Source organism: Microcebus murinus, chromosome 22, assembly GCF_040939455.1.
Source record: "Microcebus murinus isolate Inina chromosome 22, M.murinus_Inina_mat1.0, whole genome shotgun sequence".
Classification (NCBI taxonomy): Eukaryota; Metazoa; Chordata; class Mammalia; order Primates; family Cheirogaleidae; genus Microcebus; species Microcebus murinus.
Window position 1 is genome coordinate 35282316 of NC_134125.1, and position 20508 is coordinate 35302823.

Sequence of the window (20508 nt, forward strand, 5' to 3'; positions counted from 1 at the left end):
GATGTTAAACCAAGGAGAAGCCAGGGAGTTCCCAACGCCCCAGGTGTCCTCAGCCCACGACCGGCTGCTGTGGGAATGCGAAGCCCGGCTCCTTGTCTCAGAGCGGGACAACCAGGAGGTGTGATGTACACCCCGGGGTTCCCAGGAGGATCAGGCTGAAGCTGGGACTTGGCCTCAAAGTGTCCCCTCGCATGGCCACCCCCTTCCCCTTCCTGCTCCTCTACTCCTGGTGCCCCTCCATCCAGGGGCCAGACCTTAAAGAGTCACCGCAAGAGAATCCTGGTCCCAAAGGAGCCTTCTGGGGGACCCGTGCTGAGAGAGGTTGTGGGCATGGCCCGCTGGGGCTCTGCCCGACCCAGGGCTGAGAGATGCAACCTCCCAGCTCTGGGTCCCTGCAGCAAGTGTTGGCAAGCACAGGGCCAGTCCTCCAAAGGCCCAGGTGCAGGGAGCCCAGGCCAAGCAGCCTGTGGAAGAAGCCACTTGCCGTGCCACCCCGGGAACAGGACTGCAGGCCCCGGCCCTTCCCACCTCCTCCTCCTCCTCCTCCTCCCCCCCCACCCCCCACCCCCGCCCGACATGGCTCAGGGCTCAGAGACACCTCAGACTCTTGCTACCCAAAGTGCAAAGGGCATCAGTTGCTCATCCAAACCCCCCGCCCAGCAGACCACGTTGTCCAGCCAGCCCCCGGGCCTCCCTGGGGTACCCAGCACAAAAGGGCAGACACCCACCGGACCCTCAATCTCAGTTTTCGGATGTTTTTGCCACTCTAAGGACCCGCAGGCCAGCTGGGCCTTCGGGCAGGACAGAGAGCCCGCGGAATCCGACGTGGAGAGCTGGGTGTACGTCCCCATGAGGAGGCGGTCCCCACCTCCGCGGCTCTCCCCTTGCGGGGAGCGGCAGCCGCAGGGCCTCAGGGAAGACACCAGGCTGGGCCCCCACAGCACAGCGGGGGCACGTCCCCCGCACGCAACTTAGTGACGGCTGCTCGAGACTGCTGCGGCCACCCTGCTGCCGGGTTCCTGGAGGGCTTCCTGGAAGCAGCGTCCACACCAAGCCCTTGGAAGGCCCAGGGGACGGGGGAGCCGGTCATGCAGGGGCCGAGGACGGTGACGGGCAAGGAGGAGCATGTCAGGCAGGGGCCGAGGACGGGCCGGGCCGGGTAGGAAGGAGCCGTTCAGGCAGGGGCTGAGGACGGTGACGGGCCAGATGGGGAGGAGCGAGTCAGGCAGGGGTTGAAGTGATGGCCCGGGCGGGGAGGAGGGTGTCAGGCAGGGGCAGAGGATGGTGACAGGCCGGACGGGAAGGAGCCGGTCAGGCAGGGGCCCAGGACAGTGACGGGCCTGGCCGGGGGGGGGGGGGGGGAGTGCGTCAGGCAGGGGCACAGGAGACGGGCTGGGTAAGGGTTAGGGTTACAGTTAGGGCACAATTCACAATCGCAAAGATGTGGAAGCGACCCGAGTGCCCATCCATCCAGGAGTGCACTAATAAAATGTGGCGCGTGGACACCACGGAGTGCTATTTGGCTATGAGGAGCAGTGGTGAGAGGGCACCTCTCGTGTTCTCCCGGCCAGAGCTGGAACCCGTTCCAGTAAGCCAAGTGTCCCAAGAACGGACACAAGAGCGCCACGTGCGCGCGCTCGCCAGCAGATTGGTAGGGACCGATGGACACCTAAGTGGACACAGAGGAATCGCCTTCATCGGGTGGGTGTCGGGCGGGCGGGGGGAGGGGATGGGCGTGCACATCCATTAGGAATGGGGTGGGTGCGCACCAACCGGGGCATGGGCGCACTTGAAGCTCTGACCCGAGGGGGGAGGCTGGGACAGGGCGATGCAGCTGACCTTAACATTGGTACCCCCACCATACGCTGGGAGAAAATGAGAAATAAATGAAATCAGAAAACGGGGAGGAGGGGGGCACGGGCAATACATGTCACCTCAATACGTGGACTCCCATGATCTGCTTGGAAAGAGAGAGAAAAGAAAATGTAATCATAGAGATAAGAGACACCTTTTCAGAAAATGAATCCGAAAAGAAAAGTAAAATGAGGCCTGTGGAGCAGGTCTGCGTGTGACTCCGGATCCCCCAACATCCAGTGCCACCACCGAAGATTCCTACGTGTAGAACCCCAAAAGCAACGGGACGAGAGTTCTGGTCACATACTCGCTCAAAATGACGTCCTGGAATTCTCCTGGAACTCCCTCCCCTCTCGGCCTCTCAAGGTTTCCTCCAGCGTGTCGGTTCCCACAGACCAGACCTTTGGTCTGACACCTGACAGTCCAGATGCCACGCATGCTGCCGCGTGGCGGCGGTGTCACGGCTCGGGACAAGAGGAGGCCCCACGGTGCGGGCTGGGGCGCCAGGCACCGCGACGGGCGCTGAGGGTGGGGGTGATCCCCCGGACCGCCGCCGCGCTCCCAGAAAGGGGACAGAACAAGAGGCAAAAAAAAAAAAAAAAAAAGCCTACGGCACCCGGTATTCCCAGGCGGTCTCCCATCCAAGTACCAACCAGGCCCGACCCTGCTTAGCTTCCGAGACCAGAGGAGATCGGGGGCGTTCAGGGTGGTGTGGCCCTAGACGGCGGAGGGCGCCCCTGCCCCGCTCAAGAAGCCGAGCCTCTCTGCGCTTCCCCGCCGCCTCCTCCCGCCCCAGGCCCCGCGCCGCCGGGTCGGGTCGGGTCGGGCCTGTTGAGTTCGCCAGCCAGCCGGGTCCGGCGGGCTCCCAGGGACAGGGGTGACGGGCGGGGCGGGGCGGGGTGGGGGGCTGTCTCTCTATACACACACACACACTCACACTCACTCACACTCACACAAGATGCTCCTCCACGGCTGTACTCGCCAAGGTGGAGACCTTCCAGCCCCCATCCTCTCCTGGCCTGGCCTCCTTCACCTACCCGCTGCCCACCCCCAGCCCGTCGCCGCCGCAGCCGCCGCCGCCTCCGAGGCGGCCACTGACTGCGCACGCGCGGGGCGCTTGCCCTTTGACCCCAGCCAGGGGCCGCCCTCCCCCACAACCCCTTTCAGCTGCGCCCCCCCGCCCTGTGCGTGGGCTGCCGCCTATTCCCCCGGGTCAGGGCTGGGGCACAGCGCATGGGGGAGGGGAGCGAGTGTAGGGGCGTCTCTCGGGATGTGTCCCATGGGTGTGGTGGGGTGGGGTGGGGTGCTTTGGGGGGCTCTGAAGAAATCAATCCCCTCCATCTCCTCCCTCTGGAAAACGCCCAAGCCCTTGGAGACCTGCGGGCACCGCTACCGTGGGGGCCGGGACCCTCCTCTGTGTCCTCCTGTGGCCCAGTCCAAGGGGCCTGGGCCTGGCCGGGGCTGCATTGGACCCCGACCACCCTGGCGTGTGGACTCCCTAAAAATCGGCGATTAGATATTGGATTCCAGCTTCATTGAGGTCATTTCACTAATGAGTGCACCGGAAAGAGTTTCCTAAACCATCTGTGAGGGTGGCAACTGAAAGAGAATTTTAAAGCTGACAGAATAGGCGAGGGAAGGCATAGGAGATTTCCACACCCAGCAAGGAAGACTTTCCCGAAATGGAAGAAAGAAACGAGCAAACAGAGACACCGGTAGCCCGCCCGGATCAGAGTCTGCCCCTGAGAGAAAGTACCCTGACCAGGTTCACCCGTGGGTGGTTGGCGAGCTAGCGGCATTCAGAAGAGCGAGGCCCGCAGTCTGTGCGGAAGACACCTGCACTCGGGTGTGTGTGGCGGCACAATTCACAAGCAGCTCCAGATGTTAAACCAAGGAGAAGCCAGGGAGTTCCCAACGCCCCAGGTGTCCTCAGCCCACGACCGGCTGCTGTGGGAATGCGAAGCCCGGCTCCTTGTCTCAGAGCGGGACAACCAGGAGGTGTGATGTACACCCCGGGGTTCCCAGGAGGATCAGGCTGAAGCTGGGACTTGGCCTCAAAGTGTCCCCTCGCATGGCCACCCCCTTCCCCTTCCTGCTCCTCTACTCCTGGTGCCCCTCCATCCAGGGGCCAGACCTTAAAGAGTCACCGCAAGAGAATCCTGGTCCCAAAGGAGCCTTCTGGGGGACCCGTGCTGAGAGAGGTTGTGGGCATGGCCCGCTGGGGCTCTGCCCGACCCAGGGCTGAGAGATGCAACCTCCCAGCTCTGGGTCCCTGCAGCAAGTGTTGGCAAGCACAGGGCCAGTCCTCCAAAGGCCCAGGTGCAGGGAGCCCAGGCCAAGCAGCCTGTGGAAGAAGCCACTTGCCGTGCCACCCCGGGAACAGGACTGCAGGCCCCGGCCCTTCCCACCTCCTCCTCCTCCTCCTCCTCCCCCCCCACCCCCCACCCCCGCCCGACATGGCTCAGGGCTCAGAGACACCTCAGACTCTTGCTACCCAAAGTGCAAAGGGCATCAGTTGCTCATCCAAACCCCCCGCCCAGCAGACCACGTTGTCCAGCCAGCCCCCGGGCCTCCCTGGGGTACCCAGCACAAAAGGGCAGACACCCACCGGACCCTCAATCTCAGTTTTCGGATGTTTTTGCCACTCTAAGGACCCGCAGGCCAGCTGGGCCTTCGGGCAGGACAGAGAGCCCGCGGAATCCGACGTGGAGAGCTGGGTGTACGTCCCCATGAGGAGGCGGTCCCCACCTCCGCGGCTCTCCCCTTGCGGGGAGCGGCAGCCGCAGGGCCTCAGGGAAGACACCAGGCTGGGCCCCCACAGCACAGCGGGGGCACGTCCCCCGCACGCAACTTAGTGACGGCTGCTCGAGACTGCTGCGGCCACCCTGCTGCCGGGTTCCTGGAGGGCTTCCTGGAAGCAGCGTCCACACCAAGCCCTTGGAAGGCCCAGGGGACGGGGGAGCCGGTCATGCAGGGGCCGAGGACGGTGACGGGCAAGGAGGAGCATGTCAGGCAGGGGCCGAGGACGGGCCGGGCCGGGTAGGAAGGAGCCGTTCAGGCAGGGGCTGAGGACGGTGACGGGCCAGATGGGGAGGAGCGAGTCAGGCAGGGGTTGAAGTGATGGCCCGGGCGGGGAGGAGGGTGTCAGGCAGGGGCAGAGGATGGTGACAGGCCGGACGGGAAGGAGCCGGTCAGGCAGGGGCCCAGGACAGTGACGGGCCTGGCCGGGGGGGGGGGGGGAGTGCGTCAGGCAGGGGCACAGGAGACGGGCTGGGTAAGGGTTAGGGTTACAGTTAGGGCACAATTCACAATCGCAAAGATGTGGAAGCGACCCGAGTGCCCATCCATCCAGGAGTGCACTAATAAAATGTGGCGCGTGGACACCACGGAGTGCTATTTGGCTATGAGAAGCAGTGGTGAGAGGGCACCTCTCGTGTTCTCCCGGCCAGAGCTGGAACCCGTTCCAGTAAGCCAAGTGTCCCAAGAACGGACACAAGAGCGCCACGTGCGCGCGCTCGCCAGCAGATTGGTAGGGACCGATGGACACCTAAGTGGACACAGAGGAATCGCCTTCATCGGGTGGGTGTCGGGCGGGCGGGGGGAGGGGATGGGCGTGCACATCCATTAGGAATGGGGTGGGTGCGCACCAACCGGGGCATGGGCGCACTTGAAGCTCTGACCCGAGGGGGGAGGCTGGGACAGGGCGATGCAGCTGACCTTAACATTGGTACCCCCACCATACGCTGGGAGAAAATGAGAAATAAATGAAATCAGAAAACAGGGAGGAGGGGGGCACGGGCAATACATGTCACCTCAATACGTGGACTCCCATGATCTGCTCGGAAAGAGAGAGAAAAGAAAATGTAATCATAGAGATAAGAGACACCTTTTCAGAAAATGAATCCGAAAAGAAAAGTAAAATGAGGCCTGTGGAGCAGGTCTGCGTGTGACTCCGGATCCCCCAACATCCAGTGCCACCACCGAAGATTCCTACGTGTAGAACCCCAAAAGCAACGGGACGAGAGTTCTGGTCACATACTCGCTCAAAATGACGTCCTGGAATTCTCCTGGAACTCCCTCCCCTCTCGGCCTCTCAAGGTTTCCTCCAGCGTGTCGGTTCCCACAGACCAGACCTTTGGTCTGACACCTGACAGTCCAGATGCCACGCATGCTGCCGCGTGGCGGCGGTGTCACGGCTCGGGACAAGAGGAGGCCCCACGGTGCGGGCTGGGGCGCCAGGCACCGCGACGGGCGCTGAGGGTGGGGGTGATCCCCCGGACCGCCTCCGCGCTCCCAGAAAGGGGACAGAACAAGAGGCAAAAAAAAAAAAAAAAGCCTACGGCACCCGGTATTCCCAGGCGGTCTCCCATCCAAGTACCAACCAGGCCCGACCCTGCTTAGCTTCCGAGACCAGAGGAGATCGGGGGCGTTCAGGGTGGTGTGGCCCTAGACGGCGGAGGGCGCCCCTGCCCCGCTCAAGAAGCCGAGCCTCTCTGCGCTTCCCCGCCGCCTCCTCCCGCCCCAGGCCCCGCGCCGCCGGGTCGGGTCGGGTCGGGCCTGTTGAGTTCGCCAGCCAGCCGGGTCCGGCGGGCTCCCAGGGACGGGGGTGACGGGCGGGGCGGGCCAGGGTGGGGGGCTGTCTCTCTATACACACACACACACTCACACTCACTCACACTCACACAAGATGCTCCTCCACGGCTGTACTCGCCAAGGTGGAGACCTTCCAGCCCCCATCCTCTCCTGGCCTGGCCTCCTTCACCTACCCGCTGCCCACCCCCAGCCCGTCGCCGCCGCAGCCGCCACCGCCTCCGAGGCGGCCACTGACTGCGCACGCGCGGGGCGCTTGCCCTTTGACCCCAGCCAGGGGCCGCCCTCCCCCACAACCCCTTTCAGCTGCGCCCCCCGCCCTGTGCGTGGGCTGCCGCCTATTCCCCCGGGTCAGGGCTGGGGCACAGCGCATGGGGGAGGGGAGCGAGTGTAGGGGCGTCTCTCGGGATGTGTCCCATGGGTGTGGTGGGGTGGGGTGGGGTGCTTTGGGGGGCTCTGAAGAAATCAATCCCCTCCATCTCCTCCCTCTGGAAAACGCCCAAGCCCTTGGAGACCTGCGGGCACCGCTACCGTGGGGGCCGGGACCCTCCTCTGTGTCCTCCTGTGGCCCAGTCCAAGGGGCCTGGGCCTGGCCGGGGCTGCATTGGACCCCGACCACCCTGGCGTGTGGACTCCCTAAAAATCGGCGATTAGATATTGGATTCCAGCTTCATTGAGGTCATTTCACTAATGAGTGCACCGGAAAGAGTTTCCTAAACCATCTGTGAGGGTGGCAACTGAAAGAGAATTTTAAAGCTGACAGAATAGGCGAGGGAAGGCATAGGAGATTTCCACACCCAGCAAGGAAGACTTTCCCGAAATGGAAGAAAGAAACGAGCAAACAGAGACACCGGTAGCCCGCCCGGATCAGAGTCTGCCCCTGAGAGAAAGTACCCTGACCAGGTTCACCCGTGGGTGGGTGGCGAGCTAGCGGCATTCAGAAGAGCGAGGCCCGCAGTCTGTGCGGAAGACACCTGCACTCGGGTGTGTGTGGCGGCACAATTCACAAGCAGCTCCAGATGTTAAACCAAGGAGAAGCCAGGGAGTTCCCAACGCCCCAGGTGTCCTCAGCCCACGACCGGCTGCTGTGGGAATGCGAAGCCCGGCTCCTTGTCTCAGAGCGGGACAACCAGGAGGTGTGATGTACACCCCGGGGTTCCCAGGAGGATCAGGCTGAAGCTGGGACTTGGCCTCAAAGTGTCCCCTCGCATGGCCACCCCCTTCCCCTTCCTGCTCCTCTACTCCTGGTGCCCCTCCATCCAGGGGCCAGACCTTAAAGAGTCACCGCAAGAGAATCCTGGTCCCAAAGGAGCCTTCTGGGGGACCCGTGCTGAGAGAGGTTGTGGGCATGGCCCGCTGGGGCTCTGCCCGACCCAGGGCTGAGAGATGCAACCTCCCAGCTCTGGGTCCCTGCAGCAAGTGTTGGCAAGCACAGGGCCAGTCCTCCAAAGGCCCAGGTGCAGGGAGCCCAGGCCAAGCAGCCTGTGGAAGAAGCCACTTGCCGTGCCACCCCGGGAACAGGACTGCAGGCCCCGGCCCTTCCCACCTCCTCCTCCTCCTCCTCCTCCCCCCCCACCCCCCACCCCCGCCCGACATGGCTCAGGGCTCAGAGACACCTCAGACTCTTGCTACCCAAAGTGCAAAGGGCATCAGTTGCTCATCCAAACCCCCCGCCCAGCAGACCACGTTGTCCAGCCAGCCCCCGGGCCTCCCTGGGGTACCCAGCACAAAAGGGCAGACACCCACCGGACCCTCAATCTCAGTTTTCGGATGTTTTTGCCACTCTAAGGACCCGCAGGCCAGCTGGGCCTTCGGGCAGGACAGAGAGCCCGCGGAATCCGACGTGGAGAGCTGGGTGTACGTCCCCATGAGGAGGCGGTCCCCACCTCCGCGGCTCTCCCCTTGCGGGGAGCGGCAGCCGCAGGGCCTCAGGGAAGACACCAGGCTGGGCCCCCACAGCACAGCGGGGGCACGTCCCCCGCACGCAACTTAGTGACGGCTGCTCGAGACTGCTGCGGCCACCCTGCTGCCGGGTTCCTGGAGGGCTTCCTGGAAGCAGCGTCCACACCAAGCCCTTGGAAGGCCCAGGGGACGGGGGAGCCGGTCATGCAGGGGCCGAGGACGGTGACGGGCAAGGAGGAGCATGTCAGGCAGGGGCCGAGGACGGGCCGGGCCGGGTAGGAAGGAGCCGTTCAGGCAGGGGCTGAGGACGGTGACGGGCCAGATGGGGAGGAGCGAGTCAGGCAGGGGTTGAAGTGATGGCCCGGGCGGGGAGGAGGGTGTCAGGCAGGGGCAGAGGATGGTGACAGGCCGGACGGGAAGGAGCCGGTCAGGCAGGGGCCCAGGACAGTGACGGGCCTGGCCGGGGGGGGGGGGGGAGTGCGTCAGGCAGGGGCACAGGAGACGGGCTGGGTAAGGGTTAGGGTTACAGTTAGGGCACAATTCACAATCGCAAAGATGTGGAAGCGACCCGAGTGCCCATCCATCCAGGAGTGCACTAATAAAATGTGGCGCGTGGACACCACGGAGTGCTATTTGGCTATGAGAAGCAGTGGTGAGAGGGCACCTCTCGTGTTCTCCCGGCCAGAGCTGGAACCCGTTCCAGTAAGCCAAGTGTCCCAAGAACGGACACAAGAGCGCCACGTGCGCGCGCTCGCCAGCAGATTGGTAGGGACCGATGGACACCTAAGTGGACACAGAGGAATCGCCTTCATCGGGTGGGTGTCGGGCGGGCGGGGGGAGGGGATGGGCGTGCACATCCATTAGGAATGGGGTGGGTGCGCACCAACCGGGGCATGGGCGCACTTGAAGCTCTGACCCGAGGGGGGAGGCTGGGACAGGGCGATGCAGCTGACCTTAACATTGGTACCCCCACCATACGCTGGGAGAAAATGAGAAATAAATGAAATCAGAAAACAGGGAGGAGGGGGGCACGGGCAATACATGTCACCTCAATACGTGGACTCCCATGATCTGCTCGGAAAGAGAGAGAAAAGAAAATGTAATCATAGAGATAAGAGACACCTTTTCAGAAAATGAATCCGAAAAGAAAAGTAAAATGAGGCCTGTGGAGCAGGTCTGCGTGTGACTCCGGATCCCCCAACATCCAGTGCCACCACCGAAGATTCCTACGTGTAGAACCCCAAAAGCAACGGGACGAGAGTTCTGGTCACATACTCGCTCAAAATGACGTCCTGGAATTCTCCTGGAACTCCCTCCCCTCTCGGCCTCTCAAGGTTTCCTCCAGCGTGTCGGTTCCCACAGACCAGACCTTTGGTCTGACACCTGACAGTCCAGATGCCACGCATGCTGCCGCGTGGCGGCGGTGTCACGGCTCGGGACAAGAGGAGGCCCCACGGTGCGGGCTGGGGCGCCAGGCACCGCGACGGGCGCTGAGGGTGGGGGTGATCCCCCGGACCGCCTCCGCGCTCCCAGAAAGGGGACAGAACAAGAGGCAAAAAAAAAAAAAAAAGCCTACGGCACCCGGTATTCCCAGGCGGTCTCCCATCCAAGTACCAACCAGGCCCGACCCTGCTTAGCTTCCGAGACCAGAGGAGATCGGGGGCGTTCAGGGTGGTGTGGCCCTAGACGGCGGAGGGCGCCCCTGCCCCGCTCAAGAAGCCGAGCCTCTCTGCGCTTCCCCGCCGCCTCCTCCCGCCCCAGGCCCCGCGCCGCCGGGTCGGGTCGGGTCGGGCCTGTTGAGTTCGCCAGCCAGCCGGGTCCGGCGGGCTCCCAGGGACGGGGGTGACGGGCGGGGCGGGCCAGGGTGGGGGGCTGTCTCTCTATACACACACACACACTCACACTCACTCACACTCACACAAGATGCTCCTCCACGGCTGTACTCGCCAAGGTGGAGACCTTCCAGCCCCCATCCTCTCCTGGCCTGGCCTCCTTCACCTACCCGCTGCCCACCCCCAGCCCGTCGCCGCCGCAGCCGCCACCGCCTCCGAGGCGGCCACTGACTGCGCACGCGCGGGGCGCTTGCCCTTTGACCCCAGCCAGGGGCCGCCCTCCCCCACAACCCCTTTCAGCTGCGCCCCCCGCCCTGTGCGTGGGCTGCCGCCTATTCCCCCGGGTCAGGGCTGGGGCACAGCGCATGGGGGAGGGGAGCGAGTGTAGGGGCGTCTCTCGGGATGTGTCCCATGGGTGTGGTGGGGTGGGGTGGGGTGCTTTGGGGGGCTCTGAAGAAATCAATCCCCTCCATCTCCTCCCTCTGGAAAACGCCCAAGCCCTTGGAGACCTGCGGGCACCGCTACCGTGGGGGCCGGGACCCTCCTCTGTGTCCTCCTGTGGCCCAGTCCAAGGGGCCTGGGCCTGGCCGGGGCTGCATTGGACCCCGACCACCCTGGCGTGTGGACTCCCTAAAAATCGGCGATTAGATATTGGATTCCAGCTTCATTGAGGTCATTTCACTAATGAGTGCACCGGAAAGAGTTTCCTAAACCATCTGTGAGGGTGGCAACTGAAAGAGAATTTTAAAGCTGACAGAATAGGCGAGGGAAGGCATAGGAGATTTCCACACCCAGCAAGGAAGACTTTCCCGAAATGGAAGAAAGAAACGAGCAAACAGAGACACCGGTAGCCCGCCCGGATCAGAGTCTGCCCCTGAGAGAAAGTACCCTGACCAGGTTCACCCGTGGGTGGGTGGCGAGCTAGCGGCATTCAGAAGAGCGAGGCCCGCAGTCTGTGCGGAAGACACCTGCACTCGGGTGTGTGTGGCGGCACAATTCACAAGCAGCTCCAGATGTTAAACCAAGGAGAAGCCAGGGAGTTCCCAACGCCCCAGGTGTCCTCAGCCCACGACCGGCTGCTGTGGGAATGCGAAGCCCGGCTCCTTGTCTCAGAGCGGGACAACCAGGAGGTGTGATGTACACCCCGGGGTTCCCAGGAGGATCAGGCTGAAGCTGGGACTTGGCCTCAAAGTGTCCCCTCGCATGGCCACCCCCTTCCCCTTCCTGCTCCTCTACTCCTGGTGCCCCTCCATCCAGGGGCCAGACCTTAAAGAGTCACCGCAAGAGAATCCTGGTCCCAAAGGAGCCTTCTGGGGGACCCGTGCTGAGAGAGGTTGTGGGCATGGCCCGCTGGGGCTCTGCCCGACCCAGGGCTGAGAGATGCAACCTCCCAGCTCTGGGTCCCTGCAGCAAGTGTTGGCAAGCACAGGGCCAGTCCTCCAAAGGCCCAGGTGCAGGGAGCCCAGGCCAAGCAGCCTGTGGAAGAAGCCACTTGCCGTGCCACCCCGGGAACAGGACTGCAGGCCCCGGCCCTTCCCACCTCCTCCTCCTCCTCCTCCTCCCCCCCCACCCCCCACCCCCGCCCGACATGGCTCAGGGCTCAGAGACACCTCAGACTCTTGCTACCCAAAGTGCAAAGGGCATCAGTTGCTCATCCAAACCCCCCGCCCAGCAGACCACGTTGTCCAGCCAGCCCCCGGGCCTCCCTGGGGTACCCAGCACAAAAGGGCAGACACCCACCGGACCCTCAATCTCAGTTTTCGGATGTTTTTGCCACTCTAAGGACCCGCAGGCCAGCTGGGCCTTCGGGCAGGACAGAGAGCCCGCGGAATCCGACGTGGAGAGCTGGGTGTACGTCCCCATGAGGAGGCGGTCCCCACCTCCGCGGCTCTCCCCTTGCGGGGAGCGGCAGCCGCAGGGCCTCAGGGAAGACACCAGGCTGGGCCCCCACAGCACAGCGGGGGCACGTCCCCCGCACGCAACTTAGTGACGGCTGCTCGAGACTGCTGCGGCCACCCTGCTGCCGGGTTCCTGGAGGGCTTCCTGGAAGCAGCGTCCACACCAAGCCCTTGGAAGGCCCAGGGGACGGGGGAGCCGGTCATGCAGGGGCCGAGGACGGTGACGGGCAAGGAGGAGCATGTCAGGCAGGGGCCGAGGACGGGCCGGGCCGGGTAGGAAGGAGCCGTTCAGGCAGGGGCTGAGGACGGTGACGGGCCAGATGGGGAGGAGCGAGTCAGGCAGGGGTTGAAGTGATGGCCCGGGCGGGGAGGAGGGTGTCAGGCAGGGGCAGAGGATGGTGACAGGCCGGACGGGAAGGAGCCGGTCAGGCAGGGGCCCAGGACAGTGACGGGCCTGGCCGGGGGGGGGGGGGAGTGCGTCAGGCAGGGGCACAGGAGACGGGCTGGGTAAGGGTTAGGGTTACAGTTAGGGCACAATTCACAATCGCAAAGATGTGGAAGCGACCCGAGTGCCCATCCATCCAGGAGTGCACTAATAAAATGTGGCGCGTGGACACCACGGAGTGCTATTTGGCTATGAGGAGCAGTGGTGAGAGGGCACCTCTCGTGTTCTCCCGGCCAGAGCTGGAACCCGTTCCAGTAAGCCAAGTGTCCCAAGAACGGACACAAGAGCGCCACGTGCGCGCGCTCGCCAGCAGATTGGTAGGGACCGATGGACACCTAAGTGGACACAGAGGAATCGCCTTCATCGGGTGGGTGTCGGGCGGGCGGGGGGAGGGGATGGGCGTGCACATCCATTAGGAATGGGGTGGGTGCGCACCAACCGGGGCATGGGCGCACTTGAAGCTCTGACCCGAGGGGGGAGGCTGGGACAGGGCGATGCAGCTGACCTTAACATTGGTACCCCCACCATACGCTGGGAGAAAATGAGAAATAAATGAAATCAGAAAACGGGGAGGAGGGGGGCACGGGCAATACATGTCACCTCAATACGTGGACTCCCATGATCTGCTCGGAAAGAGAGAGAAAAGAAAATGTAATCATAGAGATAAGAGACACCTTTTCAGAAAATGAATCCGAAAAGAAAAGTAAAATGAGGCCTGTGGAGCAGGTCTGCGTGTGACTCCGGATCCCCCAACATCCAGTGCCACCACCGAAGATTCCTACGTGTAGAACCCCAAAAGCAACGGGACGAGAGTTCTGGTCACATACTCGCTCAAAATGACGTCCTGGAATTCTCCTGGAACTCCCTCCCCTCTCGGCCTCTCAAGGTTTCCTCCAGCGTGTCGGTTCCCACAGACCAGACCTTTGGTCTGACACCTGACAGTCCAGATGCCACGCATGCTGCCGCGTGGCGGCGGTGTCACGGCTCGGGACAAGAGGAGGCCCCACGGTGCGGGCTGGGGCGCCAGGCACCGCGACGGGCGCTGAGGGTGGGGGTGATCCCCCGGACCGCCGCCGCGCTCCCAGAAAGGGGACAGAACAAGAGGCAAAAAAAAAAAAAAAAAAAGCCTACGGCACCCGGTATTCCCAGGCGGTCTCCCATCCAAGTACCAACCAGGCCCGACCCTGCTTAGCTTCCGAGACCAGAGGAGATCGGGGGCGTTCAGGGTGGTGTGGCCCTAGACGGCGGAGGGCGCCCCTGCCCCGCTCAAGAAGCCGAGCCTCTCTGCGCTTCCCCGCCGCCTCCTCCCGCCCCAGGCCCCGCGCCGCCGGGTCGGGTCGGGTCGGGCCTGTTGAGTTCGCCAGCCAGCCGGGTCCGGCGGGCTCCCAGGGACAGGGGTGACGGGCGAGGCGGGGCGGGGTGGGGGGCTGTCTCTCTATACACACACACACACTCACACTCACTCACACTCACACAAGATGCTCCTCCACGGCTGTACTCGCCAAGGTGGAGACCTTCCAGCCCCCATCCTCTCCTGGCCTGGCCTCCTTCACCTACCCGCTGCCCACCCCCAGCCCGTCGCCGCCGCAGCCGCCGCCGCCTCCGAGGCGGCCACTGACTGCGCACGCGCGGGGCGCTTGCCCTTTGACCCCAGCCAGGGGCCGCCCTCCCCCACAACCCCTTTCAGCTGCGCCCCCCCGCCCTGTGCGTGGGCTGCCGCCTATTCCCCCGGGTCAGGGCTGGGGCACAGCGCATGGGGGAGGGGAGCGAGTGTAGGGGCGTCTCTCGGGATGTGTCCCATGGGTGTGGTGGGGTGGGGTGGGGTGCTTTGGGGGGCTCTGAAGAAATCAATCCCCTCCATCTCCTCCCTCTGGAAAACGCCCAAGCCCTTGGAGACCTGCGGGCACCGCTACCGTGGGGGCCGGGACCCTCCTCTGTGTCCTCCTGTGGCCCAGTCCAAGGGGCCTGGGCCTGGCCGGGGCTGCATTGGACCCCGACCACCCTGGCGTGTGGACTCCCTAAAAATCGGCGATTAGATATTGGATTCCAGCTTCATTGAGGTCATTTCACTAATGAGTGCACCGGAAAGAGTTTCCTAAACCATCTGTGAGGGTGGCAACTGAAAGAGAATTTTAAAGCTGACAGAATAGGCGAGGGAAGGCATAGGAGATTTCCACACCCAGCAAGGAAGACTTTCCCGAAATGGAAGAAAGAAACGAGCAAACAGAGACACCGGTAGCCCGCCCGGATCAGAGTCTGCCCCTGAGAGAAAGTACCCTGACCAGGTTCACCCGTGGGTGGTTGGCGAGCTAGCGGCATTCAGAAGAGCGAGGCCCGCAGTCTGTGCGGAAGACACCTGCACTCGGGTGTGTGTGGCGGCACAATTCACAAGCAGCTCCAGATGTTAAACCAAGGAGAAGCCAGGGAGTTCCCAACGCCCCAGGTGTCCTCAGCCCACGACCGGCTGCTGTGGGAATGCGAAGCCCGGCTCCTTGTCTCAGAGCGGGACAACCAGGAGGTGTGATGTACACCCCGGGGTTCCCAGGAGGATCAGGCTGAAGCTGGGACTTGGCCTCAAAGTGTCCCCTCGCATGGCCACCCCCTTCCCCTTCCTGCTCCTCTACTCCTGGTGCCCCTCCATCCAGGGGCCAGACCTTAAAGAGTCACCGCAAGAGAATCCTGGTCCCAAAGGAGCCTTCTGGGGGACCCGTGCTGAGAGAGGTTGTGGGCATGGCCCGCTGGGGCTCTGCCCGACCCAGGGCTGAGAGATGCAACCTCCCAGCTCTGGGTCCCTGCAGCAAGTGTTGGCAAGCACAGGGCCAGTCCTCCAAAGGCCCAGGTGCAGGGAGCCCAGGCCAAGCAGCCTGTGGAAGAAGCCACTTGCCGTGCCACCCCGGGAACAGGACTGCAGGCCCCGGCCCTTCCCACCTCCTCCTCCTCCTCCTCCTCCCCCCCCACCCCCCACCCCCGCCCGACATGGCTCAGGGCTCAGAGACACCTCAGACTCTTGCTACCCAAAGTGCAAAGGGCATCAGTTGCTCATCCAAACCCCCCGCCCAGCAGACCACGTTGTCCAGCCAGCCCCCGGGCCTCCCTGGGGTACCCAGCACAAAAGGGCAGACACCCACCGGACCCTCAATCTCAGTTTTCGGATGTTTTTGCCACTCTAAGGACCCGCAGGCCAGCTGGGCCTTCGGGCAGGACAGAGAGCCCGCGGAATCCGACGTGGAGAGCTGGGTGTACGTCCCCATGAGGAGGCAGTCCCCACCTCCGCGGCTCTCCCCTTGCGGGGAGCGGCAGCCGCAGGGCCTCAGGGAAGACACCAGGCTGGGCCCCCACAGCACAGCGGGGGCACGTCCCCCGCACGCAACTTAGTGACGGCTGCTCGAGACTGCTGCGGCCACCCTGCTGCCGGGTTCCTGGAGGGCTTCCTGGAAGCAGCGTCCACACCAAGCCCTTGGAAGGCCCAGGGGACGGGGGAGCCGGTCATGCAGGGGCCGAGGACGGTGACGGGCAAGGAGGAGCATGTCAGGCAGGGGCCGAGGACGGGCCGGGCCGGGTAGGAAGGAGCCGTTCAGGCAGGGGCTGAGGACGGTGACGGGCCAGATGGGGAGGAGCGAGTCAGGCAGGGGTTGAAGTGATGGCCCGGGCGGGGAGGAGGGTGTCAGGCAGGGGCAGAGGATGGTGACAGGCCGGACGGGAAGGAGCCGGTCAGGCAGGGGCCCAGGACAGTGACGGGCCTGGCCGGGGGGGGGGGGGGGAGTGCGTCAGGCAGGGGCACAGGAGACGGGCTGGGTAAGGGTTAGGGTTACAGTTAGGGCACAATTCACAATCGCAAAGATGTGGAAGCGACCCGAGTGCCCATCCATCCAGGAGTGCACTAATAAAATGTGGCGCGTGGACACCACGGAGTGCTATTTGGCTATGAGGAGCAGTGGTGAGAGGGCACCTCTCGTGTTCTCCCGGCCAGAGCTGGAACCCGTTCCAGTAAGCCAAGTGTCCCAAGAACGGACACAAGAGCGCCACGTGCGCGCGCTCGCCAGCAGATTGGTAGGGACCGATGGACACCTAAGTGGACACAGAGGAATCGCCTTCATCGGGTGGGTGTCGGGCGGGCGGGGGGAGGGGATGGGCGTGCACATCCATTAGGAATGGGGTGGGTGCGCACCAACCGGGGCATGGGCGCACTTGAAGCTCTGACCCGAGGGGGGAGGCTGGGACAGGGCGATGCAGCTGACCTTAACATTGGTACCCCCACCATACGCTGGGAGAAAATGAGAAATAAATGAAATCAGAAAACAGGGAGGAGGGGGGCACGGGCAATACATGTCACCTCAATACGTGGACTCCCATGATCTGCTCGGAAAGAGAGAGAAAAGAAAATGTAATCATAGAGATAAGAGACACCTTTTCAGAAAATGAATCCGAAAAGAAAAGTAAAATGAGGCCTGTGGAGCAGGTCTGCGTGTGACTCCGGATCCCCCAACATCCAGTGCCACCACCGAAGATTCCTACGTGTAGAACCCCAAAAGCAACGGGACGAGAGTTCTGGTCACATACTCGCTCAAAATGACGTCCTGGAATTCTCCTGGAACTCCCTCCCCTCTCGGCCTCTCAAGGTTTCCTCCAGCGTGTCGGTTCCCACAGACCAGACCTTTGGTCTGACACCTGACAGTCCAGATGCCACGCATGCTGCCGCGTGGCGGCGGTGTCACGGCTCGGGACAAGAGGAGGCCCCACGGTGCGGGCTGGGGCGCCAGGCACCGCGACGGGCGCTGAGGGTGGGGGTGATCCCCCGGACCGCCTCCGCGCTCCCAGAAAGGGGACAGAACAAGAGGCAAAAAAAAAAAAAAAAAGCCTACGGCACCCGGTATTCCCAGGCGGTCTCCCATCCAAGTACCAACCAGGCCCGACCCTGCTTAGCTTCCGAGACCAGAGGAGATCGGGGGCGTTCAGGGTGGTGTGGCCCTAGACGGCGGAGGGCGCCCCTGCCCCGCTCAAGAAGCCGAGCCTCTCTGCGCTTCCCCGCCGCCTCCTCCCGCCCCAGGCCCCGCGCCGCCGGGTCGGGTCGGGTCGGGCCTGTTGAGTTCGCCAGCCAGCCGGGTCCGGCGGGCTCCCAGGGACGGGGGTGACGGGCGGGGCGGGCCAGGGTGGGGGGCTGTCTCTCTATACACACACACACACTCACACTCACTCACACTCACACAAGATGCTCCTCCACGGCTGTACTCGCCAAGGTGGAGACCTTCCAGCCCCCATCCTCTCCTGGCCTGGCCTCCTTCACCTACCCGCTGCCCACCCCCAGCCCGTCGCCGCCGCAGCCGCCACCGCCTCCGAGGCGGCCACTGACTGCGCACGCGCGGGGCGCTTGCCCTTTGACCCCAGCCAGGGGCCGCCCTCCCCCACAACCCCTTTCAGCTGCGCCCCCCGCCCTGTGCGTGGGCTGCCGCCTATTCCCCCGGGTCAGGGCTGGGGCACAGCGCATGGGGGAGGGGAGCGAGTGTAGGGGCGTCTCTCGGGATGTGTCCCATGGGTGTGGTGGGGTGGGGTGGGGTGCTTTGGGGGGCTCTGAAGAAATCAATCCCCTCCATCTCCTCCCTCTGGAAAACGCCCAAGCCCTTGGAGACCTGCGGGCACCGCTACCGTGGGGGCCGGGACCCTCCTCTGTGTCCTCCTGTGGCCCAGTCCAAGGGGCCTGGGCCTGGCCGGGGCTGCATTGGACCCCGACCACCCTGGCGTGTGGACTCCCTAAAAATCGGCGATTAGATATTGGATTCCAGCTTCATTGAGGTCATTTCACTAATGAGTGCACCGGAAAGAGTTTCCTAAACCATCTGTGAGGGTGGCAACTGAAAGAGAATTTTAAAGCTGACAGAATAGGCGAGGGAAGGCATAGGAGATTTCCACACCCAGCAAGGAAGACTTTCCCGAAATGGAAGAAAGAAACGAGCAAACAGAGACACCGGTAGCCCGCCCGGATCAGAGTCTGCCCCTGAGAGAAAGTACCCTGACCAGGTTCACCCGTGGGTGGGTGGCGAGCTAGCGGCATTCAGAAGAGCGAGGCCCGCAGTCTGTGCGGAAGACACCTGCACTCGGGTGTGTGTGGCGGCACAATTCACAAGCAGCTCCAGATGTTAAACCAAGGAGAAGCCAGGGAGTTCCCAACGCCCCAGGTGTCCTCAGCCCACGACCGGCTGCTGTGGGAATGCGAAGCCCGGCTCCTTGTCTCAGAGCGGGACAACCAGGAGGTGTGATGTACACCCCGGGGTTCCCAGGAGGATCAGGCTGAAGCTGGGACTTGGCCTCAAAGTGTCCCCTCGCATGGCCACCCCCTTCCCCTTCCTGCTCCTCTACTCCTGGTGCCCCTCCATCCAGGGGCCAGACCTTAAAGAGTCACCGCAAGAGAATCCTGGTCCCAAAGGAGCCTTCTGGGGGACCCGTGCTGAGAGAGGTTGTGGGCATGGCCCGCTGGGGCTCTGCCCGACCCAGGGCTGAGAGATGCAACCTCCCAGCTCTGGGTCCCTGCAGCAAGTGTTGGCAAGCACAGGGCCAGTCCTCCAAAGGCCCAGGTGCAGGGAGCCCAGGCCAAGCAGCCTGTGGAAGAAGCCACTTGCCGTGCCACCCCGGGAACAGGACTGCAGGCCCCGGCCCTTCCCACCTCCTCCTCCTCCTCCTCCTCCCCCCCCACCCCCCACCCCCGCCCGACATGGCTCAGGGCTCAGAGACACCTCAGACTCTTGCTACCCAAAGTGCAAAGGGCATCAGTTGCTCATCCAAACCCCCCGCCCAGCAGACCACGTTGTCCAGCCAGCCCCCGGGCCTCCCTGGGGTACCCAGCACAAAAGGGCAGACACCCACCGGACCCTCAATCTCAGTTTTCGGATGTTTTTGCCACTCTAAGGACCCGCAGGCCAGCTGGGCCTTCGGGCAGGACAGAGAGCCCGCGGAATCCGACGTGGAGAGCTGGGTGTACGTCCCCATGAGGAGGCAGTCCCCACCTCCGCGGCTCTCCCCTTGCGGGGAGCGGCAGCCGCAGGGCCTCAGGGAAGACACCAGGCTGGGCCCCCACAGCACAGCGGGGGCACGTCCCCCGCACGCAACTTAGTGACGGCTGCTCGAGACTGCTGCGGCCACCCTGCTGCCGGGTTCCTGGAGGGCTTCCTGGAAGCAGCGTCCACACCAAGCCCTTGGAAGGCCCAGGGGACGGGGGAGCCGGTCATGCAGGGGCCGAGGACGGTGACGGGCAAGGAGGAGCATGTCAGGCAGGGGCCGAGGACGGGCCGGGCCGGGTAGGAAGGAGCCGTTCAGGCAGGGGCTGAGGACGGTGACGGGCCAGATGGGGAGGAGCGAGTCAGGCAGGGGTTGAAGTGATGGCCCGGGCGGGGAGGAGGGTGTCAGGCAGGGGCAGAGGATGGTGACAGGCCGGACGGGAAGGAGCCGGTCAGGCAGGGGCCCAGGACAGTGACGGGCCTGGCCGGGGGGGGGGGGGGGAGTGCGTCAGGCAGGGGCACAGGAGACGGGCTGGGTAAGGGTTAGGGTTACAGTTAGGGCACAATTCACAATCGCAAAGATGTGGAAGCGACCCGAGTGCCCATCCATCCAGGAGTGCACTAATAAAATGTGGCGCGTGGACACCACGGAGTGCTATTTGGCTATGAGGAGCAGTGGTGAGAGGGCACCTCTCGTGTTCTCCCGGCCAGAGCTGGAACCCGTTCCAGTAAGCCAAGTGTCCCAAGAACGGACACAAGAGCGCCACGTGCGCGCGCTCGCCAGCAGATTGGTAGGGACCGATGGACACCTAAGTGGACACAGAGGAATCGCCTTCATCGGGTGGGTGTCGGGCGGGCGGGGGGAGGGGATGGGCGTGCACATCCATTAGGAATGGGGTGGGTGCGCACCAACCGGGGCATGGGCGCACTTGAAGCTCTGACCCGAGGGGGGAGGCTGGGACAGGGCGATGCAGCTGACCTTAACATTGGTACCCCCA

The 20508-nt window shown here is 63.7% G+C and overlaps 5 non-coding genes across 5 annotated transcripts; all 5 read right to left on the reverse strand.

Annotated features, from left to right (window-relative positions):
• Positions 1–2458: 2458 nt before the first annotated feature.
• Positions 2459–2577, reverse strand: LOC142863826 (5S ribosomal RNA). The gene has a single exon (XR_012914459.1). It is a non-coding gene; the product is annotated as a 5S ribosomal RNA (ribosomal RNA).
• Positions 2578–6187: 3610 nt separating this feature from the next.
• On the reverse strand, positions 6188–6306 carry LOC142863827 (5S ribosomal RNA). The gene has a single exon (XR_012914460.1). It is a non-coding gene; the product is annotated as a 5S ribosomal RNA (ribosomal RNA).
• Positions 6307–9915: 3609 nt separating this feature from the next.
• On the reverse strand, positions 9916–10034 carry LOC142863828 (5S ribosomal RNA). The gene has a single exon (XR_012914461.1). It is a non-coding gene; the product is annotated as a 5S ribosomal RNA (ribosomal RNA).
• Positions 10035–13645: 3611 nt separating this feature from the next.
• Positions 13646–13764, reverse strand: LOC142863829 (5S ribosomal RNA). The gene has a single exon (XR_012914462.1). It is a non-coding gene; the product is annotated as a 5S ribosomal RNA (ribosomal RNA).
• Positions 13765–17376: 3612 nt separating this feature from the next.
• Positions 17377–17495, reverse strand: LOC142863830 (5S ribosomal RNA). The gene has a single exon (XR_012914463.1). It is a non-coding gene; the product is annotated as a 5S ribosomal RNA (ribosomal RNA).
• Positions 17496–20508: the final 3013 nt, after the last annotated feature.